The sequence below is a fragment of the Protopterus annectens genome, chromosome 15.part0, assembly GCF_019279795.1.
Source record: "Protopterus annectens isolate FY-2018-M chromosome 15.part0, PAN1.0, whole genome shotgun sequence".
Classification (NCBI taxonomy): Eukaryota; Metazoa; Chordata; order Ceratodontiformes; family Protopteridae; genus Protopterus; species Protopterus annectens.
This window is the reverse complement of record NC_056749.1, coordinates 407343006-407355672: the sequence shown is the minus strand read 5'-3', so window position 1 is coordinate 407355672 and position 12667 is coordinate 407343006. Positions and strand designations below refer to the sequence as shown.

General features: G+C 45.7%; 1 protein-coding gene across 1 annotated transcript in view; it reads right to left on the bottom strand.

Annotated features, from left to right (window-relative positions):
• BRWD3 (bromodomain and WD repeat domain containing 3) overlaps positions 1–12667 on the bottom strand; it is a 1896258-nt gene that overhangs the window by 1088662 nt on the left and 794929 nt on the right. The gene's annotated exons all lie outside the window — the stretch shown is intronic.

Sequence of the window (12667 nt, the reverse complement as noted above, 5' to 3'; positions counted from 1 at the left end):
GTTTTTCTGCTGTGAGGGATGCCATTTGATTTGATGTGTCCAGCTCTGCACCCAAGAAAGTTATCCTCTGGGATGGTATCAGCCTTGACTTTTTTATATTGACTGTGTATCCCAGGGCTTGCAGTAGATGAATGACCTTTTTCAAATCTTTTTGTAATTTGTTTTTGTTGTCCGCTTGTAACAGGCAGTCATCCAGGTAAGGGTAAATTTGAATTCCTTGGAGCCTGCAATGAGCAATTACTGATGCCAGGCATTTCGTGAATACTCTGGGCGCAGTAGATAAGCCAAAGGGCAATGCTGAGAATTGGTAATGCTCTGATCCTGCAAGAAATCTGAGGTATCTTCTGCAATTTGGTCGTATGGGGACGTGCAGGTATGCCTCCTTGAGATCTAGAGTTACCAGCCAAGACTCCTTGCCCAGCATGGGAAGAAGCTGCTGTAGGGTCAGCATTTTGAATTTTGGAACAATGAGGTATGTGTTTAGAGCGGACAGGTTGAGAATAGGTCTCCATTGGTTTTCTTTTCTTGGCACCAGGAAAAGTCTGGAGTAAAATCCCTTCCCTTGTTCCATAGACGGTACCCTTTCTATAGCTCTCATCCTTTGTAAGTGGTGTATTTGTTCTAGAGCTTTTGTCTTCTGATTTGGAGGTAGGTTTGGCATTCCTCTCTTCCTTGGTAGAGTATGGAAGTGAAACCTGTAACCTTGGTCTATTGTCTGTAAAATCCATTTGTCTCCTGTGATGTGATGCCAGTTTATTGAAAATAAGGCTAGCTTTCCGCCTAATGGTGCTTCTAGTTGTTCCCTGGTAGGCGGTCTCAGAGCCAAGTCACTGTGATTGTCCTGTGGAAGCGGTGGTGGATGGGTCTGTGGCAGTACTTCGCTGGTTGTTAGGCTGCCACTGACGTCCCCTGTAGGCACCACTGGATTGACCCCTGCCTCTTGGGCGCCTATTCCTGCCTCTCTGAGCTCTGGATGTGTCTGGAAAGGACCAATTCTTGGAAGGCCAGTTCCTACTAAACCTTGGAGGCTGTACCTGTAAGAAATCCTTGACTATCTGGACAGATTTTGCTTTCTCTTCCACCTTCTTCAGCACCTGCTGTGCAGGGGAGCCAAACAAATTGAGCTTATCCATGGGAGCATCTAGGAGCTTTGATTTAACATGGTCTGGTAAGGACTGCTCTTTTAACCATGCATGCCTTCTGATCACTGTACCAGTCATAGCTGATCTAAAGGAAGCCTCCAGTGCATCATAGCCGCATTTTAAAGAAGGATTACTGACCTGCTGAATGTTATGTACCATTTCCTGAACAGATTTTTTGTCTAATGGTTCAGACAAGGACAGTTTTTTAGTTAACTGATCTAACATAAATTCCTGATACTGAATCATGTGGAATTGACAGTTTAAGGCCCTAGCCGAAAGAGTAGCAGAAGTGTAAACTTTTTTACCCCATCTCTCTAAGGCCCTAGATTCCCTTTCAGAGGGGAGGGGGGGTTTTGGCAGAGGTAGCTGCTACAGCCTTGGGTCCCTGGGAGATAGTTTCAGGATCTGCAAAAGGAGCCTTATACAAATGATAATGTGTGTCCGGAACCCTGTAGTACCTGTCGGGCTTAGCAGGGGCCGGAGGAAGAGAATCAGGAGCAGTACAAGCATCATTAAATGCATCATCCACAACAGTGTGTACTGGAGGAATGGCTAAAGGCCTATGCTGTGGCAAATGCAAAAAGGTCCTAAGTCTTTTCCTAGAGTCTGAAAAATCCTGGCCCTGCCATTGAAATTGTTCCCTCATAGCATGCAAGGTTTCCCCAAAAGAAAATTCCTCAGGCGGAGAGGCAGAAGGAATGGAGTCTTCTGCATCAGAGTCCTCATAAGGAGAATAAGGGCCCTCTGGAGGGTTTGTATTATCTGAATCATCAGAGGAGTAATCTGAAGAAACTGGCTCAGGGGGCTCTGCTCTAGGCCTCTTCTCTGGAGGTGGGTGAGAGGCCCTGTCAGGGTGAGGTTGGGATCCCCGGATCAAAGAAATGAGATCCTCTGCTAGACTAAGCATTTGAGAACTAGAGCTAGGCCTGTGAGAGGGGATCTTAGCAGGCACCGTTTTGGTAGATTTTGCTGCTTTAGCCCTGGCAAAGGCCTTAATCGACATGGATGCAGGGGGCCTAGCAGCTCCATGTGCAGGAGTAGATATATCTAAAGGTATAGTATCAGATAAATCCTGTGAACCTGCAAGAGCAGGTGGGATTTCAGTAGCAGATTCAGCCATGCTGGATGAGGCCTCGGTAGGAGGTAAGCTTTCGGCCGAAGGAAGAACCGTGGACTCTGTTTCAGCCGAAACAGAGACACTCGCGGTTGACTTAACCGTGGTTTCGGCCGAAACCGCGGACCGCGAGTGTAGGTCCTTTTCCTTGCGCTTTTTTGTTAATTGCGAAGTTGGAGTTTCCGATGGCATATTGTAAGCAAAAGCGGAGCCGAAAAACTCCTCAGCAAATTCAGACCGACGTCTAAGCGTCCGTCGGTTGAAAGAAGCACAGGCTAGACAAGCTGCTACGTCGTGGTCTGGGCCTAAACAAGGTAGGCAGTAAGAGTGGAAATCTTTATGAGGTATTTGTTTCCCACAAGTTAAACAGTTATTCACTTTTTCTGACATCGGCTGAGGCAAGAAAGAGTCCCCAACGGGGTACTTAGCTTTTTAGAAGTCTTCGGTAGTAGTAATCTCTGGTTCTGACCGACCTGCACTTGCGAACAGCTTCTGCTTCGGGCGCCACGCGGCAAGAAAGACCGAGGAAAATGGCGTCGGCTGATGCCTTTATACCCGCTGAACTGCAGCTATGACGTCGGGTGAAGTGCGACATCAGCCGAGGCCAGACCCAGACTTTGGAATCCGGCCGACCGAAGGGCTGCCTGAGGCCAGGACAACCCATTTGTAAGGACTGCAGATGCATCCTTGAAGGACATCAAAAAGAGAGACTCGCACACACAACAGAAAGTACAGTTTTGTACCTACCATAAATGTAGATGTCCGATAGGAATGCATCTGCAGTCCTTACAAATGGGTTGTCCTGTCGTCAGGCAGCCCTTCGGTCGGCCGGATTCCAAACTCTGGGTCTGGCTTCGGCTGGTGTCGCACTTCACCAGACGTCATCGCTGCAGTTTTTCGGGTATAAAGGCATCAGCCTACGCCATTTTCCTCAGTGTTTCTTGCCCCAAATGCCAGGTGCCCTCTTGGATGGCTAAATTTGGATAAATGCCAATGTTTCCAAATAGTAGAGAGCAAACACATAAAATAAGCATGTATGTACATATATACAAACAAATACACCATAATAGATCCCCCCAAGCTAGCTGAAGGATGGCAAATACCCTAGGAGTACCACAGAGCGGAAGGTGGGTGGGTAATCCTAACTGCAGATGCATTCCTATCGGACATCTACATTTATGGTAGGTACAAAACTGTACTATGTCCTTCAAGGATGCATCTGCAGTCCTTACAAATGGGTAGAATACCATAGCTAAACTAGGGGAGGAGGAAAAAATGAGAGATTATGGTGTAGTTAGGATCCCTTGCAAAACAGCAGTGGCAAAACCTGCTCGGGATCTAGAGTATAAAGGTAAATTGTAATGCTTGGCAAATGTATGCACGGAGGTCCAAGTAGCAGCCTCTATAATGTCCTTGGTAGCCACTCCTCATAAGAAAGCTGTTGTAGTGGCTGTAGCCCTTGTGGAGTGAGGCCTGATGTTCTCTGGAGTTTTCTTTCCATGGTAGGAGTAACAAAATCTAATGCAATTTCCTATCCATTTGGAGATTGTCTGTTTTGAAATTGGTTTTCCTTCCTTTCCTGTTGCATATGCTACCAGAAGCTGGTCAGTTTTTCTATTGGACTTGGTCCTGTCCAGGTAGTAGGGTAATTGTCTATGTACATCCAAGGTATGCAAGAGTCTTTCTCCCCTGTTCTGTGGGTTGGGGAAGAATGTAGGAAGGTGGATAGCCTGATTTAAAGACACTCTGGATACCACCTTAGGCATAAATGTAGGATTTGTTCTCATGGACACTCTATCTTGATGGAAGATCAGGAAGGGTTGCACTGCCATTAATGCCTGTAGTTCAGAGACCCTTCTTGCTGAAGTTATTGCCAGCAGGAAAGCAGTCTTCCAGGATAAGTATTGTAATTGTGCTGTTGCTGCTGGTTCGAAAGGGGGAAGTGTCAATTTTTCTAGCACAAAGTTCAAGTCCCATGCTGGCAATGGTGGTTTCCTGGGAGGTTTTACATTTTTAATTCCTCTCAGAAACTGTCTGAGCAGAGGATGAGAGAAGACAGGAGGATTCAAGCTGTATTCTGCTGAAATAGCTGATGCATGTATCTTGATGGAAGAATAGGACAGGCCTGTATGGAAGAGCTCTGCCAAGTACTCCAGGATGTTGGCTATGTTTACCAGTGTCACATCTTTTCTCTTTGCAGTACTCCAAATGAGATATCTTTTCCATTTTGCTGCGTAATTCTTTCTTGTTGAAGGTCTACGAGCCTCCAGGATTATGTCTTTAACCCTTTGGGATAAATTTGGGTTAATTGCTCTTATGTAATGTTCCAGGCAGTTAGCTACAGAGTTTTCAGGTTTGGATGCAGGATGTTGTAGTTGTTCTGTGTTAACAGTAATGGGATCAGGGGTAGTGTCCATATTTGTTCCCGAGACATGCTCCTCAGCAATGGGTACCAATGTTGTCTTGGCCAGTCTGGAGCTATCAGAATGATCCTTGGACGTTCCTCTTTGATCTTCAAAAGCACCTTGTGCATCAAAGGAAGTGGTGGGAATGCGTATGCTGTCAGATTTTTCCAACTGAAAGATAGGGAGTCCACCTTCCAAGCAAGTGGGTGGTACGTCCTTGTGCAGAATTTCTTTAGCTGGTGGTTGAGTGGGGATGCAAATAAGTCTATTTGTGGTAATCCCCATTCTCTTGTGATGGCTTTGAAGATGTCCGGATGCAGCATCCATTCGTGGGCATCTGTGGTAGTTCTGCTTAATATGTCTGCTAGAATATTTTCTTTTCCCGGTACAAAAATTGCTTGTAACTGAATGTTGTAGCTCAGAGCCACATCCCATAGGTCCAGTGCCAGCCGGCATAGGGGATATGAATGTGTGCCTCCCTGTTTGTTGATGTACCACATAACTGTGGTGTTGTCTGTCCTGATCATCAACTGACCTTCTTGGAGAAATGGTCTGAATGACTGGATTGCCAATTTTACTGCCAGCATTTCCTTTAGATTTATGTGCAGGCGCAGCTGGTCTTGAGTCCATAAGCCTTGTATGCACTTGCCCAGCATGTGTGCCCCCCAACCGAGGTCTGAGGCATCTGTCGTGATGGTTTGGCTTGGTTGACTGTTGCAGAAGGGCAATCCTGTGTTTGATTGACAGGCCTGAGCCCACCATAGGAACTCTTGCTTCAGGCATGGGATTATTGGAATTTTGGTTTCTAGGCTGTGCTTGTGTTGGGACCACAAATTCTTTAGGTACCACTGTAGCTTTCTCATATGCAGTCTGGCATGAGGGACCAGAATTATGCAGGATGCCATGAAGCCTAGGGCTTGTAGTACTTTTCTTGCAGTTAGATAGTTCTGCTTTGTTAATGCCAAGAAGTAGAGAGGTAGTTGCTCTTTCTTTTCTGCAGTTAGGAATGCCATTTGTTTTGATGTGTCCAGCTCTGCACCCAGAAAGGTTATTCTTTGGGATGGAATATGCCTTGACTTTTTTATATTGACTGTATATCCCAGGGCTTGCAGCAGGTAAATGACTTTTTGTAAGTCTTCTGTTAGCTTGCTTTTGTTGTCCGCTTGTATCAGGCAGTCATCCAGGTAGGGATAAATTTGGATCCCCTGAAGTCTGCAATGAGCAATTACTGATGCCAGGCATTTTGTGAACACTCTGGGCACAGTAGATAAGCCAAAGGGCAATGCTGAGAATTGATAATGCTCTGATCCTGCAAGAAATCTGAGGTATCTTCTGCAAATTGGTCATATGGGGACGTGCAGGTATGCCTCCTTGAGATCTAGAGTTACCAGCCAAGACTCCTTGCCCAGCATGGGAAGAAGCTGCTGTAGGGTCAGCATTTTGAATTTTGGAACAATGAGGAATGTGTTTAAAGCGGACAGGTCTAAAATAGGCCTCCATTTGTTCTCTTTTCTTGGTACCAGGAAGAGTCTGGAGTAAAATCCCTTTCCTTGCTCCATAGATGGTACCTTTTCCACAGCTCTCATTCTTAATAGTGGAGATATTTGCTTTAGAGCTTCTGCCCTTGGAGTAGGTGGTAGGTTTGGCATTCCTGTCTTTCCTGGTAGAGTATGGAAATGGAACCTGTAAACCTTGGTCTATAGTTTGCAAAATCCATTTTTCCCTTGTGATGCAATGCCAGTTTTTTGAAAATAAGGTTAGCCTTCCGCCTAAGGGTGCTTCTAGTTGTTCCCTGGTAGGCGGTGCCACAGCCAAGTCACTGTGATTGTGTTGTTGTAGTGGTGGTGGCTGCATCCGTGCCTCGCTGGTTGTTACCTTGCCACTGGCGTCCCCTGTAGGCACCCCTGGATTGATTTCTGCCTCTCGAATGCCTATTCCTGCCTCTCTGTGTCTTAGAGGAGTCCGGAAAGGAACAATTCTTGGAGGGCCAGTTCCTGCTAAACCTTGGAGGTTGAACCTGTAAGAAATCTTTCACTGTTTGTACAGATTTCGCCTTCTCTTCCATCTTTTTTAGTACCTGCTGTGCAGGGGAACCAAATAAATTGACCTTGTCCATGGGTGCATCCAAAAGCTTTGATTTGACATGGTCTGGTAATGCCTGTTCTTTCAACCATGCATGTCTCCTGATAACTGTGCCAAGTCATGGCTGATCTAAAGGAAGCCTCCAGTGCATCATAGCCACATTTTAAAGAATGGTTACTAACCTGCTGTATGTTATGTACCATATCCTGAACATATTTTTTATCTAAAGATTCTTCAGAGGACAGCTTTTTAGTTAACTGGTCAAGCATAAACTCTTATTATTGAATCATATGAAATTGGCAGTTCAAAGCCCTAGCTGACAAAGTAGCAGAGGTGTACACTTTTTTACCCCATCTCTCTAAGGACCTGGATTCCCTTTCAGAGGGGAGGGGGTTTTTAGTAGAAGTAGCTGCTACAGCTTTAGGGCCCTGGGAGATAGTCTCTGGATCTGCAAAAGGAGCCTTGTATAAATGGTGATGAGTGTCCGGGACCCCGTAGAACCTATCGGGCTTAGCAGGGGCCGGAGGTAATGAATCAGGAGCAGTGCAAGCATCATTAAATGCATCATCTACAACAGAAAGAACTGGAGGTATAGCTAAAGGCCTATGTTGTGGCAAATGTAGAAAGGTTCTAAGCCTTTTTCTGGAGTCTGAGAAATCTTGGCCCTGCCACTGAAATTGTTCCCTCATAGCATGCAAGGTTTCCCCAAAGGAAAATTCCTCAGGTGGAGAGGCTGAAGGAATGGACTCTTCAGCATCAGAGTCTTCGTAAGGGGAATAAGGAGCCTCAGGAGGGTCTGTATGTTCTGAGTCATCAGAGGAATCATCTGTGGATACTGGCTCAGGGGCTCTGCTCTAGGCCTCTTTTCTGGAGGTGGGTGAGAGGTCCTGTCTGGATGAGGCTGGGATCCACGAATTAAAGAAATGAGATCCTCAGCCAAAGAAAGCATATGGGAGCTGGTGCTGGGCCTGTGTGAGGGGGGTTTGGCAGGCACCGTTTTTGAAGCTTTGGCTGCTTTAGCCCTGGCAAAGGCCTTAATAGACATGGCTGCAGGAGGCCTAGCAGCTCCACGTGCTGGGGTTGAAATATCCAGGGGAATAGTGTCTGATAATTCCTGAGAAACCGCAACAGAAGGTTGGATTTCAGAAGCCGATTCTCCCAGGTTAGAGGAGGCCTCGGTAGAAGGCATGGTTTCGGCTGAAGAAAGAACCGCTTGCTCGGTTTCGGCCGAAACAGAGACACTCGCGGTTTGCTTAATCGCGGTTTCGGCCGAAACCGCGGACCGTGAGTGTCGGTCCTTTTCTTTGCGTTTTTTGGTAATTTGCATTGTCGGAGGATCCGACGGCATAATATAGGCAAAATCAGAGCCGAAAATCTGTTCAGCAAACTCCGACCGACGTCTAAGCGTCCGTCGGTTAAAAGAAGCACAGGCTAGACAAGCTGCTACGTCGTGGTCTGGGCCTAAACAATGTATGCAGTAGGAGTGGAAATCTTTATGAGGTATTTGTTTCCCACAAGATAAACAGTTATTCACTTTCTCTGACATCGGCTGAGGCAAGAAAGAGTCCCCAACGGGGTACTTAGCTTTTTAGAAGTCTTCGAAGTAGTATTCGGTAGTAGAAATCTCTGGATCTGACCGACCGGCACTTGCGAACAGCTTCTGCTTCAGGCGCCACGCGGCAAGAAAGACTGAGGAAAATGGCGTCGGCTGATGCCTTTATACCCGAAAAACTGCAGCGATGACGTCGGGTGAAGTGCGACACCAGCCGAAGCCAGACTCAGACTTTGGAATCCGGCCGACCAAAGGGCTGCCTGACGACAGGACAACCCATTTGTAAGGACTGCAGATGCATCCTTGAAGGACATCAGGAATACAGTTCTAATTTGTGGAAAACACAAAGAACAAGGTCAACAGAACCTCGTTCTGTCTGCAACACTAACAGAAAAAATTAGCAAGCGGAAAGCTCCGTAAAATGTGATGCTAATAGTATTTAAATAAGCAGACAGCCTAAACTAAGCGCAAAAGGTGCCTACAACTACTATCAAAAGTATGAAAACAGTAATATATGAATATATGTGTATGTACGTATATATATATATATATATATATATATATATATATATATATATATATATATATATATATATCAACCAAGTGAAAACTGGGACACAGGATACCAAGTACTATAAGGCCAACGGCCAACTGTACTTAAAGAAATTGCACACAAAGGGCACTCTAATACGCCAACTATTCTAACTGCAAACACTACACTAACTATAGCTATACAATGCTATATAACACTATCAAAATGTGAAAATACTAGATTTATCCAAATATTTGAACAAAATGTGTAAGACTTAGCCTTGGCCAAAAAGAAGCACATCCAAACTCGTCAATGCGGCAAACGAGATCTGGGGATTGTACTGGTGCACCATGGGATACCTACCTAGCCACGAGCCAACTAGTAGACCTCGAGCTTGTAAATAGGCAGAGTCCATCAGTAAGAATGAAGGCAAGATAGGACTACAGAACATCATATAATTTAGCATTTGTCGGAGGCAAATCTACCTCACACTTCCATACCTGGCAGCTCATTTCATGGCCTGGGAATCTGCTCACAATTAATAATCTTATCTCACAAACTTAAGAAATGAAAACAAGTATCCCAGTAGGATACTTATAGGTTCATAGGTTTATACTAGGCTATCTGCCCTAAGGCATTTATAAGCCTAGCCCAAATTTTTGTGGCTTACGCCACCCCTTATATGAAAAAATAATGTGCCCATTAGTTTGTTGTGCCTCTGTCCAGCAGTGACACAGAGATCATTCCCGGGATAAACCTACGATCTCCCATCCACAGGTCAAGATTTCTCATTAAACAGAGCCAGCGAGGTGCTCTGCCTCACATGGATCGGGATTTTATTCCACAGCATAGGGAGTCTCTGAGTGATAAATCTATCCCTCCAGCACGTCCTATTTATATCCGTGCCAAGGTTTAAGTTGCTTGCTCTAGTGGTTTTGGTGGATTTGGATTTTTTGAGGTGGAGCATGTCCATTAATTCTGGGTTGGACATGGCCTTGTATGTCAGGCACATGTCACCTCTGAGCAGACGGTATGCAACTGAATAGAGCTGGAGTTTCTTCAATCTGGCAGCATATGACAGATTTTGGAGTCCCTTTATCCTTTTGGTGAGGAACTTTTGGGGTCTCTCCAATTGCTGCAGATGTCGGGTGAGATACATCCCGAATGGGGCATTGTACTCGATCATTGGTCTGATAACTGAAGAGTACAGGGGAACAATGACCTCACTAGATCTGGATGTGAATCCCTTCATGATCAGGTGGGCAATGTACAAGGTCTTTCTAACCACTTTAGCAACGTGAGTGTCAAAAGAAAGGCCACTGTCAACCTGGGTCCCCAGGTCCCTGATAACCTCTTCTGTGCTTAGTGGATTGCCACCTATATGGTAGCTTGGGGTTACCTTGTTTTTCCCGAAGGGTATGACTATACATTTTTTGGCGTTTAACTTCAGGCCATGGCTCTGGCACCAGCTATCTGTTTCCGTGAGTCCCTTCTGAAAGATATCCGTGTCCGATGCACTTTCCACTATGGCGCCCAGTTTGCAGTCGTCTGCAAACTTTGTCAGCCAAAGTCCTCCCATGTTGGTCTGTACTTCTGAGAGGTAGATGCCGAACAATAGGGGGCCAAGGACCGAGCCCTGTGGGACACCACTTGTGACCGGCTTGGAGTCTGACATAGCGCCAGCAACTCTAACCCTGTGGGTTCTGTCCTTAAGCCAGTTTGCAACCCATCTTGTGACATATGGGTTTACATTTAAGCTGGTAAGTTTTTCTACAATACCCGAGTGGAGTATTGTGTCGAAGGCCTTTGCAAGGTCAAGGTAGGCTGTATGGACTGCCTTTCCCTCATCAATGGCCTTGGTGACTGTTTCGAAGAAGTCGACCAAGTTCAAAAGGCATGATCTGCCCTTGACGAAGCCAAACTGGGTCGGGTCCAATGTCTGCAAGTCCCCTATATCTTTGTTTATGAGCTCCATTATGATCCTCTCCATAGCTTTGCAGACTAGACTTGTTAAGCTTATGGGGCGGTAATTACCAGGGTCCGTAGAGGCACCGCCTTTGTGGAGTGGGACCACAGTTGCCGTCGCCACTCCTTGGGCACGTATCCTGTGGTAAGGCTGAGATTAAACAGCTGCCTTATGTGCGGGTTTAATTCCTCATTTAGCTCGTGTAGCACACAGCCGGGGACACCATCCGGTCCCATTGATACTGTGTTTTTAGCTTTAGAGAGAGCAGCTTTCACCTGCGCATTTGAGATGTCTGGGAGGCTACACTCTGCTGGGATAGTTATCTCTCCTTTAGGGGGGGGGGGAGAGGGGGGAGAGGGGGGTGAAGTCTGCACTGAACCTGTCTGCCAGTATGTTGGCAATGTCTGTGGGTTCAGTGATTTTTGTATCATTTTGGACTAATTCTGAGCATATCTGGCAGTTTCCACCCAGGTTCCTAACATAGCTGAAAAAGGCCTTATGATTGTCCTTTGAATCCATGGCAATTTTTCTCTCAAAATTGGCCTTAGTTGATTTTATGAGTGCTCTACCTTCAGTTATACTCCTGGACCAATGCCAAACTGTAATAAGCTCTTTGTAGTGAGCTCCTTGGTTTATGTCTAGTATACTCAGAATTCCGCCCTCCTCATTTGTGGGCCTGGTATGAGAGTCAGAAGCCAGAGCCTGCAAAGTGACTCCAGACCAATCTGACAAGTCCTTTGGCTCACAGAGATGGAGAAGGGGCCAACAACGAGCTGCACTCCAGAAATGCCTCACCAAAGCCTCTGCTGCCCACAGTGTCAACACAAAGGAACTGTGAAAGCTCCTCTACACTCCCTTCAACAGCAACAAGCCTTGTGTACTATCTGACACAAATAGGCAACAGCCTGGCACCCTGTCCTTAGATGCTTTGCTTTTTTAAGGAAAGTCCGATTCAGTATGACTGGCAGATGTCATGGTGAATGTGGGTCACCAATGCTTGCTCTTTCTTTCTCTGAAGAATTTTCAAGTGACTCTGTCCTATGCTTTACATTCCTAGAATTAACATGAGCACAATGGGGACAAGTTGGGCATGTTGTGCAGTGGGTCCAGGCAGAACAAATACAGTGTGGAAGTCCTGATGAGGGATTTGTTTCTCCGCACTTTTAGCAAATATTAGTCTTACCCACTGACATTTAACAATACAATGTGTTACGGAAGAGATACTTTCCCAATTGGGTACTTAGCCTTAGTCACTTTATCTCCGTCTTTGGGCCAACTGATGTACTTGATAAAGATTGTATCAGGCTGAGACAGCAAGAAAGAACAGAGGAAAAAGTACCAACTGATGATTATTCTACTTCAATATCCTCATGTCAGATGGGAGGGTGTCTACCATGCAATGTGGAGGAGACAAAATCATTCAGGATAGCCAGGAACTTCCACAGCAGGCAATCCCAAGAAGTTATTACTGCAACAGTGAAATAAGATGAACATCCTTGCACATGTCAATGAACTGAAGATGGTGTGAGTAAAGTCACCTACACATTGGGTAGGAGATGTCTTTGGCATGGCAACATCAATCCAGCCAAAGGGGAAAATGTGCTCTGAAAGCTCTGGTTGTACAGTGGACTCAGTCGGTGTCAGAAGTCCCTATAAGTTATGACCAGCAGTGACCCATGAAAATCAACCAATTTGTTTCAAAATGTGATGTCCGCACAGAACTTCATTTCCACGTGCAATGCCAGCACCATCTCCAGTTAGTGGAATCAAAATCACCTGTACCAGTATCTATCAAACACTCTGCCTGCTGGTCATTATACTTTGAGATTATGCTATTTCAATCCAAAGCAGACTGCTTATTTTTCAATTATGGA